Raw genomic sequence first — 9958 nt, 5'->3', positions numbered from 1 at the left:
CTTTTTATGAATTTTGCTTGTCTGTTTGCATCAAAAAATGTCAAAACGACCTAACCGATCGGGCCTAGGGAAGATTTATGGTACAACTTTTTTATGGAATAAAATATCGCCAATCATTATTTTCAAATGCGCCAGCTAAAAAGAAAAATTCGTCAACATTTTAGGATGATTATAATTGGCCACTTTCGAGCAAAAGTTAATATAGAAAAGGGGCCGCGAAACGTTCTGGAAGCCTATAATTATAGAATAATTATCCAGGGTTCGGAATTATGAATAGCCAGAAGTTGTTCAATAGGTATGGTTGATTGAACTACTTCATGGTTTTTCAAAGGTTTCATGCTTTCTTAAAAGAAATTTATAAGAATTTTGCGAATTACTTCTACTAAACTTAAGCTATAAACAAAAACTCTAAAATGTAAATAGTTCGAGCTACAAAAGTTGAATTAAGTTAGTGATAAAGAATCATAGGTCAACGTGTTGCGGCACTTTATTGTTTAATGTTTAACTCTTTAAAATATCATTATTTTCAATTGCGGTTCATCTACAAAAGTTACTCGTGCATTTCTGCTAGGAAGAAATTAATAGAATTAAACGTTTTTTCATGTTTAAAAAATTTACGATATCTTCCACATTATTAATCCGATAAAGTACTGTTGTTAATCGGGTTTTTTTTCGAGTCGCTTGAAATCACTGTGACGACTTCTATAAACAAACCTTTTTTAAATGATTATTTACGTCTTGTCGTTTTTTAAAATATATTTGTGTTATAATATTTAGATATAACTAGGCTTTTAAAAAAGTTGCTGATTTTATAAAAAAAAAAAATCGTGGATGTTCAACATGTAATGAAAATCATGTTGTAGGCACATTTTTGAAATTTTGATCGACTATTAACCTCCCCTGGGGAAATACTAAGTCTCTCACAAAATTTGAGACCGATTTTTTTTCAGCCGTTTTGACTTTTATTAGACAAACAAACAAACAGATAAAGAACCATTGTGAATCGGGCAAGTCCCTTTTTTAATTTAGGGTTACATTATTATTTGAATGATATTTGATTTCAGGATTTAAAGTTGCATTATCTGTTCGGGCACTCAAAAGGATTTTTCAAATCAAACATCAAACCAAAGGAATTTAACATATTTCAACCCAATAGAATATTTTAAAAACTATTTTTTTATAATTAAGTAGTTACGAGGTTTAACAAATAGATTATTGAAAATGTTGAATTTACAGCAGTTTGCTACACCTTGGAAGTGCTATCTCAAGCTGGTAATTAATAAATGATTATGAAGCAATTAAAAATTGTTCATTAATATTATTAAGTTCATTGATTTTTTCATTTACGGGGAAGACCATTGTTAACTCATGTACACGCTTTTTTTCATTAAAGGGACTGTAAGCTAAATTTCAAGTGCCTTTCCTTTCAAACATCCTCAACTAAGCTTTCTGTACGTTCTGCAGTAAATTGCATTACACTCACCAGAGATATTGTAGCGTTTGGTGGACAGTGAAAGATGGCAATGCCCGCCTTTCAAGGTAATCTTTAAAAACTTTGTCTAATGAAGTTTGTTCATTAAGTATGAATTAGATTTATAACCATGTTTTTGGTTTATTTAAACTGTTTATTTTCATTTGTGAGTTCTCTACAAAAGTGGATTGTGCAGTCAGTTCGTGCTTGTTAGAAACAATGAAGAAATTCTCAGAAATTGTCACTTTTTGGGTAAAAAAAACGACGGTATCTTCCATATTTTTGATCAGATTAAGGTTTCAAGGGTACCGTTGTAAATCGGACATAACCATGTTTGCATAGAAAATCCCTTAAAATTACGCTTACTATTCCTTAAATGCATTATGCCAATTAATTTTTGACTTTTATTATTTATTTCGTGGATTTCTCCATTTACGAAGACGACATTTGACTCCTTTACACGCTTTGTTTGATTAAATATTCTAGTGGTGTGAAGAAGTACTGTACTCCTGGGAGGATACTCTAATCCATGTAGGGATAGTGCATGAGAAATTATACCAGGAATATTTATATTAATTTATGAAGTTTTTAGATCTAGTTTAAATCCAATTAAGTATAATAATTTATTTATAGATATTAAAAAATATTTCTATAAAGTAAATGTGTTAACTGTTAAGGGAGGAAACATTGAAAAAAAAGTATTTTCACTTTGTCAACCGCCATTCCCCCTAGCAAATAAAAACATAAACTAAATCATAATTAATTTGAATATAATGGAAAAGGCTTTGAATTATCACAAAACTGAAAATCTCAGTAATCGTAAGTTTTTTCATTATTATTATTTTCTCAATATCAAAACCTTATTTTAGCAATTTCTGAAATTACAACTTTCAAATATATTTTTACATTCAGTTCTAAAGAAGTTGTATCCATGTATTGTTTTACTTCTAGTTCTGAAGAAGTTGTATCCATGTACTGTTTTACTTCTAGTTCTGAAGAAGTTGTATCCATGTACTGTTTTACTTCTAGTTCTGAAGAAGTTGTATCCATGTACTGTTTTACTTCTAGTTCTGAAGAAGTTGTATACATGTATTGTTTTACTTGAAGAAGTTGTATCCATGTACTGTTTTACTTCTAGTTCTGAAGAAGTTGTATCCATGTATTGTTTTACTTCTAGTTCTGAAGAAGTTGTATCCAGATAAATGGAAAAGATTTGGTGCTGCGAAGAAAATAAAGGTTTGTATATACGAGTCAAACCAAAACAAGTTATTTTCCCTGAATGGTTTAGGAATTTTTGTCAAGTTTTTATAACAGATATAAAGAACATTTCTGAAAAAGTTAATGTTTTTTAACAAACAAAAAAATGTAATTTAAAAGCATTTTTCTTTTTTTTCTCAATTTTTTCGTTTTTTATGCTAAAACTTGAGATAAGGAAATTGTTATTCATCTCTCTTTTATCAACAGTTCAGAATTGGGATTTGAAAGCCAAAAAATGGTTTTTGCCCCCTGGGTCCTGATAGCACTATGCACTGGATGGAAATATAAAAATGTATTTCAGAATGGTAACGGAGTGAGAGATACATCTAGTGTTAAAACTGAACCAGAAGAAGAACTAAGGTACTTTTTTATCTTTGCAATTTAGAAATGTTTACAATTTAGATAACAGATTTATGAGAAAAAGAAAAAATATTTAATGAGACCCCCCCCCCCCCCATAAATGTCCATAAATATTAAGAATCCATAAATATCGACATTGAACATGAATATGATCATGACTAATGACTATATCCAAATCTAATCATGTCACATCGAATAGAAACATCTAATCGATCATTCTTCAAAACCAAATCGTCTCGTATTGATCAATTGATATAATTTCACTAAAAATATTAAATCCATTAGGGAGGTGCCTAACATTTGCATTTAAATAAAAAAATTAAAAATTGTTTGGCAACCAGCAACTGAAGGGTATTTTATACTGATGCTGGGGCTCAAATTTGGGCAAACGGCAAACAAATAAAGCGCGTTAATTCAACTGAAAAATCAATTGAAAATACAGATCGGGCTGAAAATCCAGAAATTGAGAAAACATTAGTTTGCAATTATAAAAAAAATGCGAAATAATTGAAAATATTTAAATGAATCCAATTTTTTTTTTACTTATCATTGCCAATTCACCGAATCCAACTCAAAAGAAGGATGCCTCAAGCAATCCCTGTAAAATAAGTAATCGAATTTGGATCTTTTTTCTTATGTTTCTTTTGGTGTGTAATTAAAAATTTAATTTTTTTACATGGAAAAAAGCGATAGAGCAGATGGGGGATGTTTTCAAGCAAAGATATACCGGACCCCTCTAGAATTTTATTCTTTATCTAGTATTGTTGGGGAGGAAGATATAGAAGAACAGGAGCTGACCGAGGCCAAAGATCTTGTTCAACCTGGACAAGTACCCCCAGTTCTCCAGGGTAGAGTTAGAGATGATTCTCCTCCTCCTCCAGCTAAGAGAAGAAGAGTTCGGAGCCAAACCTCGTCCGATTCATCCCCAGCAGATAGTAGGCTCAGGTCAGGTTTATTCTACAGTATTTTTACAGTGTTTCTACAGAGGTTTATATTGTTTTTACAGTGTTTCTACATAGGTTTACATTGTTTTTACAATGTTTCTACAGTGATTTAAGAGTTTTTTAACAGTGTTATTACAGTGTATTGACAGTATTCCTAAGTAGTCCATAATAGTCTGCACTCTGCAGTAGTCCACTAAAGTCCACAGAACGAATATTTTTGTTTATTTCAGTTCATAAAGGGAAAATTATGATAAAGGTCCTTTAAGGATGTTTTAGTTTTGAATTTTGAATAAAAATGTCTTACCTAAGTTGATAAACTGTTGGTTCTAGGAGAGAAAGAAGACCTCGACAAAGCAGGGAAAGAAATCTAACCTGCTCTTTTTGCGGAGAAGGTAACTCAAGATTGTACTTGTTCTTTTTTTACTCAAACTAAAAATATTCTTTTTAAACCCTATTTATTTCGACATGGAAATGCGTCTTCAGCAGATGATATCCCCTATGAAAGAGTGTGGGTGAAATATTTAGAATATTTTTCTGAAATTCTGCGAAATTATAAATTTTGGTTAAAGAAAGCCCTAAATCCAGTACATCGCGCCTGGCGCCGAGGATAACGTTTTTTGGAAAATTTGGACTAACACCCTATGAATACTGCATTTTTTTAATGCTATTTTAAAAATTTTCCCCAAAAATTTGCCCCCCCCCTGAAAACTAAGTTTTAAAAAACAAAGCCTCTGTTTTTGCATTTTGGGACTAAGGGAATACATTATTTTTCAAAGAAACTCTGGTAACACTCGTGTGTATGTTTCAGATGCTAAATTCTCAAGTAAAGAATATCTTTACCATCACCTGGCTGCAGAACATTTTCATCAAGAGATCACTAATTATGTTAAACAGGTACAGACGGTGCTAGGTACAAATACTGTATAGTTTTCCCCAGTGTAGTATCATCTATAGGGCAGAGATAAATCGTCAATCACTGAGCTGATGTCCTGAACTACACTGCAGAAAAATAGACAAGTGTTTGAATTGACATTAGGTAGTTCAGCGACCTGGCTCAAATTTATTAAATTCATTAGTGTAGGATAGATATATTATATATATTAGATATAGATTGAACAGTCACGGAAGGTTTTTCTTTTTAAAAAAATGCACATTTAATAGTTAAATTTAAAAAAACGAGCCTAGCTCTTTAGATTTGAACTTAGATCTTTTGAAATATGCCTTATCTTATGGAATAAGCTTATTTCTTCAGGCACAAGCTAAGATCTTTAGAAACGGCTTAGCTCTGAAAAGAAAAAAGTTAGTTTTAAAAAACAGAGTTTAAATCTCTTTTGCATCGATATTTGATCTTTGGTAACGAACTTAGCACTAGGAACATGTTTACTGTTTAGCTTTTTGACAATTTGCGTTGCTTTTTTAGGAACGAGCTTAGCTCCTTATTAAAGAGTTAAGCTCTTAATTAAAGAGTCTAGCTCTTCAGGATTGAGGTCAGCTCTTTAGGAGTGAGCTTAACTTTTGAGGAATGAGATTTTTTTTTCTCCCGGAATGAGTTCTCCTTTTCAAATGCTAAAGTTTTGAATGTTTAATCTCCTCTTTTCATTAATCTGCAGACTAATTTAATCCTACGTTAATATCCAGTAATTTATCTAAACTGTAACCAATCAGAGTGTCAATTGTAAAAATGGAACAGCCAATAAGAAGCCGAGAAATTTTGAAATTGAATGGCATCCGATTCATGAGAGAATTTTTATTGGTCAGAACCCAGCAGGGATATCCAAAAGAAAGGATTAGGCAGAAAATCAAAATTGTCGACAGTGGATACAATTACAGATATTCAGCAATACGGATTAAGGAGTTTTCAGTCCACACTCTTGTATGCCGAGTCAATTAGCGCCGGATCCAATCAGGGTTCAGTCTGAACCAATAGAAATTGCATAGCGGAAGCATCTATCTTTCTATCTATCTCATCATCCAATTAGAGATAAATCCTTGTATCGGCATGCTATACACTATATGGAAATATTTACTTGTACTGAAACTATAGTGCCCAGTTTACTTGAATTTCTACTTATAGAATGGATATCCTGAGAAGAAGAAAATTGAACTGGAAGATGGAACCTTTAATTTTGAATGCGAATTTCCAGGATGTGGGGAAGAGTTCTACAACAGAACTGCCAGGTTAAATAATAACCCAGCTATAATACAAGGATCAAGAAGAAAATAAAGAATTTTGAATTACTACCATCTTTTGAAATTTTCTGTTATGGCTGAACACCTTCAACTGAGAGTTTCGTCGTAATTTGAAGTGACCCTCCCATTTAAATAGGAGCATTCCCTATTCGCAACCCTACCCTTAAAACCATAATCGGGTCAATAGTGTAAACGTTGTTGCTCTGACTTGAAAGTTTAAAAGTTGTATTTCTGATAAATTCACTATTGTTTCTGAAGTAAGAAATGCGCGCAATACACATAGAAACCACAGATTTTAAAAAAACACGGATAACTAATTTATACTAATCAGACAAATCTTCTAAGGGTATCATTGTGAATCGGACATACCTCTCTATCAATGAAGAGTCACTTACCCTTATTCTACTTATACAGTCCTTTTTAAGCCTCTCAATATTTACATTATTTGACACCTCAAATGCAGTACACACATTCCAGAAGTGCAGTACACGTATACAGTAAACCTTCACAAGTTCACAATGACAAAAATTGTGTTTTCCGTTCTCCGTGTCTCCACAGTTATTTAACATATCTCGTGTCCCAATAAACATGCTTTTGCCTAAAGGAGTTACGCGCACTTGCCACGTTGAATCACAAGAAAGAGAGAGATCAGTATATATTTTATGGTTAGGGTAGGTTATTACACTTTCTGGGCCGAGCGCTGCGGCTAGGACAGTCTAGAGGGCCGATCGCAGCGGTTAGGACAGGCTAGCCTAGCCTGGCTAGGGGGCCGAGCGCCGTGGCTAGAATAGACTCTCTTTAGCGACAACGGGGGCGTAACTCCTTTGGGAACAGAGTTACAGCATTATCATCGACTTTGATAAGAATTATCGTTGCAATCCCTAATTTCTTATGTCATGATTACGTCTGCTAGAGCATCTTTCAAGCGCAAATAAACGATATTAAACGATGCTATGTTATTTTGCACAGCTTTTTAATTTGGATCCTCATTTTACTTTCTAATACATTACATTCTCCACAAAGTAAAAACAATAGATAGGAAATGCAATTCTTAATAGGAGGGGTCACTTAAAATTACGTTAACAAGGCCTTAAAGTATCTTTTTTTCAGGATAAAGCATATGGGATTTGATCATGACTTAGTGGATCTTTTCGCGGGAAATTCAAATGCTCCGAGGTATTAACAACTTCTCTATAAAAAGTACAAAAATATTTTTTACTTGATTCTGTAACCTGTGCTTATATAATGTCTATGGCCACAGATAAACTAGTTACTTGTTAAAGTGTTAAAATGTCATTTTATGTTCATTATTTAAATACATTTACCCTTTTCTGGTCCTTAGTAGTAGACCTGATATTTTAACTGCACCTGTACCTGTACCTGTATATGTATACTCAAATTCACTTGTATATTTAACTGTACCTGTACCTGTATATGTACCTGTATATTCAACTGTACATGTACAGTGTAACTGTACCTGTACAGTAATTGTACCTGTACAGTGTAACTGTACCTGTACAATGTAACTGTACCTGTACAATGTAACTGTACCTGTACAGTGTACAGTGTAACTGTACCTGTTCAGTTTAACTGTATCTGTACAAGGAAAAAAGGGCCCAACATAACACATCTCCATCTCTACCTCTATTAAGAGCTGGATCCCGTGCTAGTTTATCAACTGAGGAATCAGGTCGTGTAACTCCATATCCTTGGGGTGCTTCTCCTGGTGGATCAGGTAACTCTAATTTTATCTGATCAGAGCTTTTAATTTATTAAATTCCATTACCCCCCCCCCCCCGCTTTGAAAATCCACTTTTCCAGATGTTAAGTATTTGATAAGGGGAAATGATAAATTTAGAGTAAGATAAATGAAATTTTAGGAAAATGTATTAAGAGAGGTAAAAAACCTGGGAGTCCAATTTTTAATCTTACCCTCAAACCGTCGGACACCCATTTTCTTCAACATTTATGAGAGCGCTTGACGAGATGAGGTTATTGAACTCTTTTCCTTTTAATCTTTCATTTCAGGAATCAGTTCAATTCGAAGTAGTATTGATGGTAATGTTTGCAGGTATGACAGTTTTAAGGGATTGTATGCTTAATTTTAGTTACTCTCCATGCACTGGCCAAGCTTGATTCACAATGATGCCTTTAAAATTAGATATCAAGGTTTTTCATTTTAAAACTGATTATTTTCAATTGTGGTTTTTTACAAAAGTGACTTGCGCATTTTTACTGCATGAAAAACTGTAGGAGTTATCATTAAAAATTACTGAGAATTACGCTTCAAGTCTTTTAAATGAAAAGAACTGGAAGGCCATTGTGTGTTTTGTCCCACATCTTAAAGAATTTTCTGTTAAGACCCAAAAATACCAATTTTTGACCCATACATTACACGAGCTAATATGAGGTTAGACACTTTTAATTTGAAAAAATAAGGTTTAGTGTTTAGAGAACTTCCCAAAATTTTGATACAATCTTTCCAAGAATAGTTAATGGAATTTACCTTCTTTTAGCTAGAAATAATCACGCTAAGTAAAGTTTATCGGCTGATTAAAGTTGAATGAGATATTTATTAATTTTTGAGAGTATTCGTGAGGAGAGGGATAAGTTGAGTAGATCTCTCCGTGGTCTGATCTTCGGTGTCCTGCATGTAGGGATTGATCATTTTCATTTTGAAAACGATCGTTTCGTTTAAAAAACGACGACGAAAAACGAAAAACAAATCTGACGTTTTTAAAAAAAGTTCGTCGTTTTAATAGCGATAGTGGATCGTTCTTAAAATTTGGATCGTTAACAACCATTAACAATGACCCTTCATTAACGATCGTTAACAACTTTTTTTAAGACAAAGCACATAACATATTTTGGTCGAAAAATCCTTAGATCAAAATCCCTTAGGTCAGAAAACCTTCTGGCAAAATATCTTAGACATTTTTTTAAACGATAGTTTTAAAAACACCAATGATCGTTTTTCGTTTTTTAAAAGTTTAAACGTGTGAATCGTTTTCAATATCGATTGGGTTTTTTTAAAACGGTAAGTCGTTTTTTTTAAATTTTGGATCGTTAACGACCATTAACAATCACCCTTGGTTAAGGATCGTTAACGACCTTTTTAAGAAATAAAAACAATTTTTGGTCGGAAAATCCTTAGATCATTAATCCCATAGTCAGAAAACAATTAAGCCGAAAGTCCTTAGCAAAAATTTGTTCAAAAACGAAAGTTTCAAAAACACCAACTGTCTTATTTACTTTGTTTAAAGCTCAAATCAAAACTATTGGTTCGTTTTTTAAAACGAAACTATCGTTTTTAGAAAAACGAAAAACAATCCTTCCTACCCCTTATGTGTTTTACCAATTTCAACGCAATGATAGATAGCATTTCTAAAACATTTGAAAGTGTTAGTTTACATAATTAAATGCACATTTAGTTCTAAAAAGTATTATTTAAGGGGGAAACGCAACAAAAAGTTATTTCCTTTAAAATATCGTCTTTCTTTAAAATTATCAGACAATTTTCATCGAAACACAGTTAAGGGGGGGGGGCCACAAAACGTACACTCTTGAAACAAATATGCGCTAAAAAAATTCAACCCAAAGGCTAAAATGTCCGCGCGCGCGCGCAATAAAAGAAAATATCTTTGTATACTAATGTGCTAAGTTTGGCCCAAGTTAGAATAACAGTTGCATGTGATACATCAAACTATAGCAAAATTGGGACAAGGAATTCATTTCC

This window comes from Eurytemora carolleeae, unplaced genomic scaffold (assembly GCF_000591075.1).
Source record: "Eurytemora carolleeae unplaced genomic scaffold, Eaff_2.0 scaffold498, whole genome shotgun sequence".
Lineage (NCBI taxonomy): Eukaryota > Metazoa > Arthropoda > Copepoda > Calanoida > Temoridae > Eurytemora > Eurytemora carolleeae.
The sequence above is the reverse complement of the archived record's forward strand: the minus strand, read 5'-3'. Positions refer to the sequence as shown.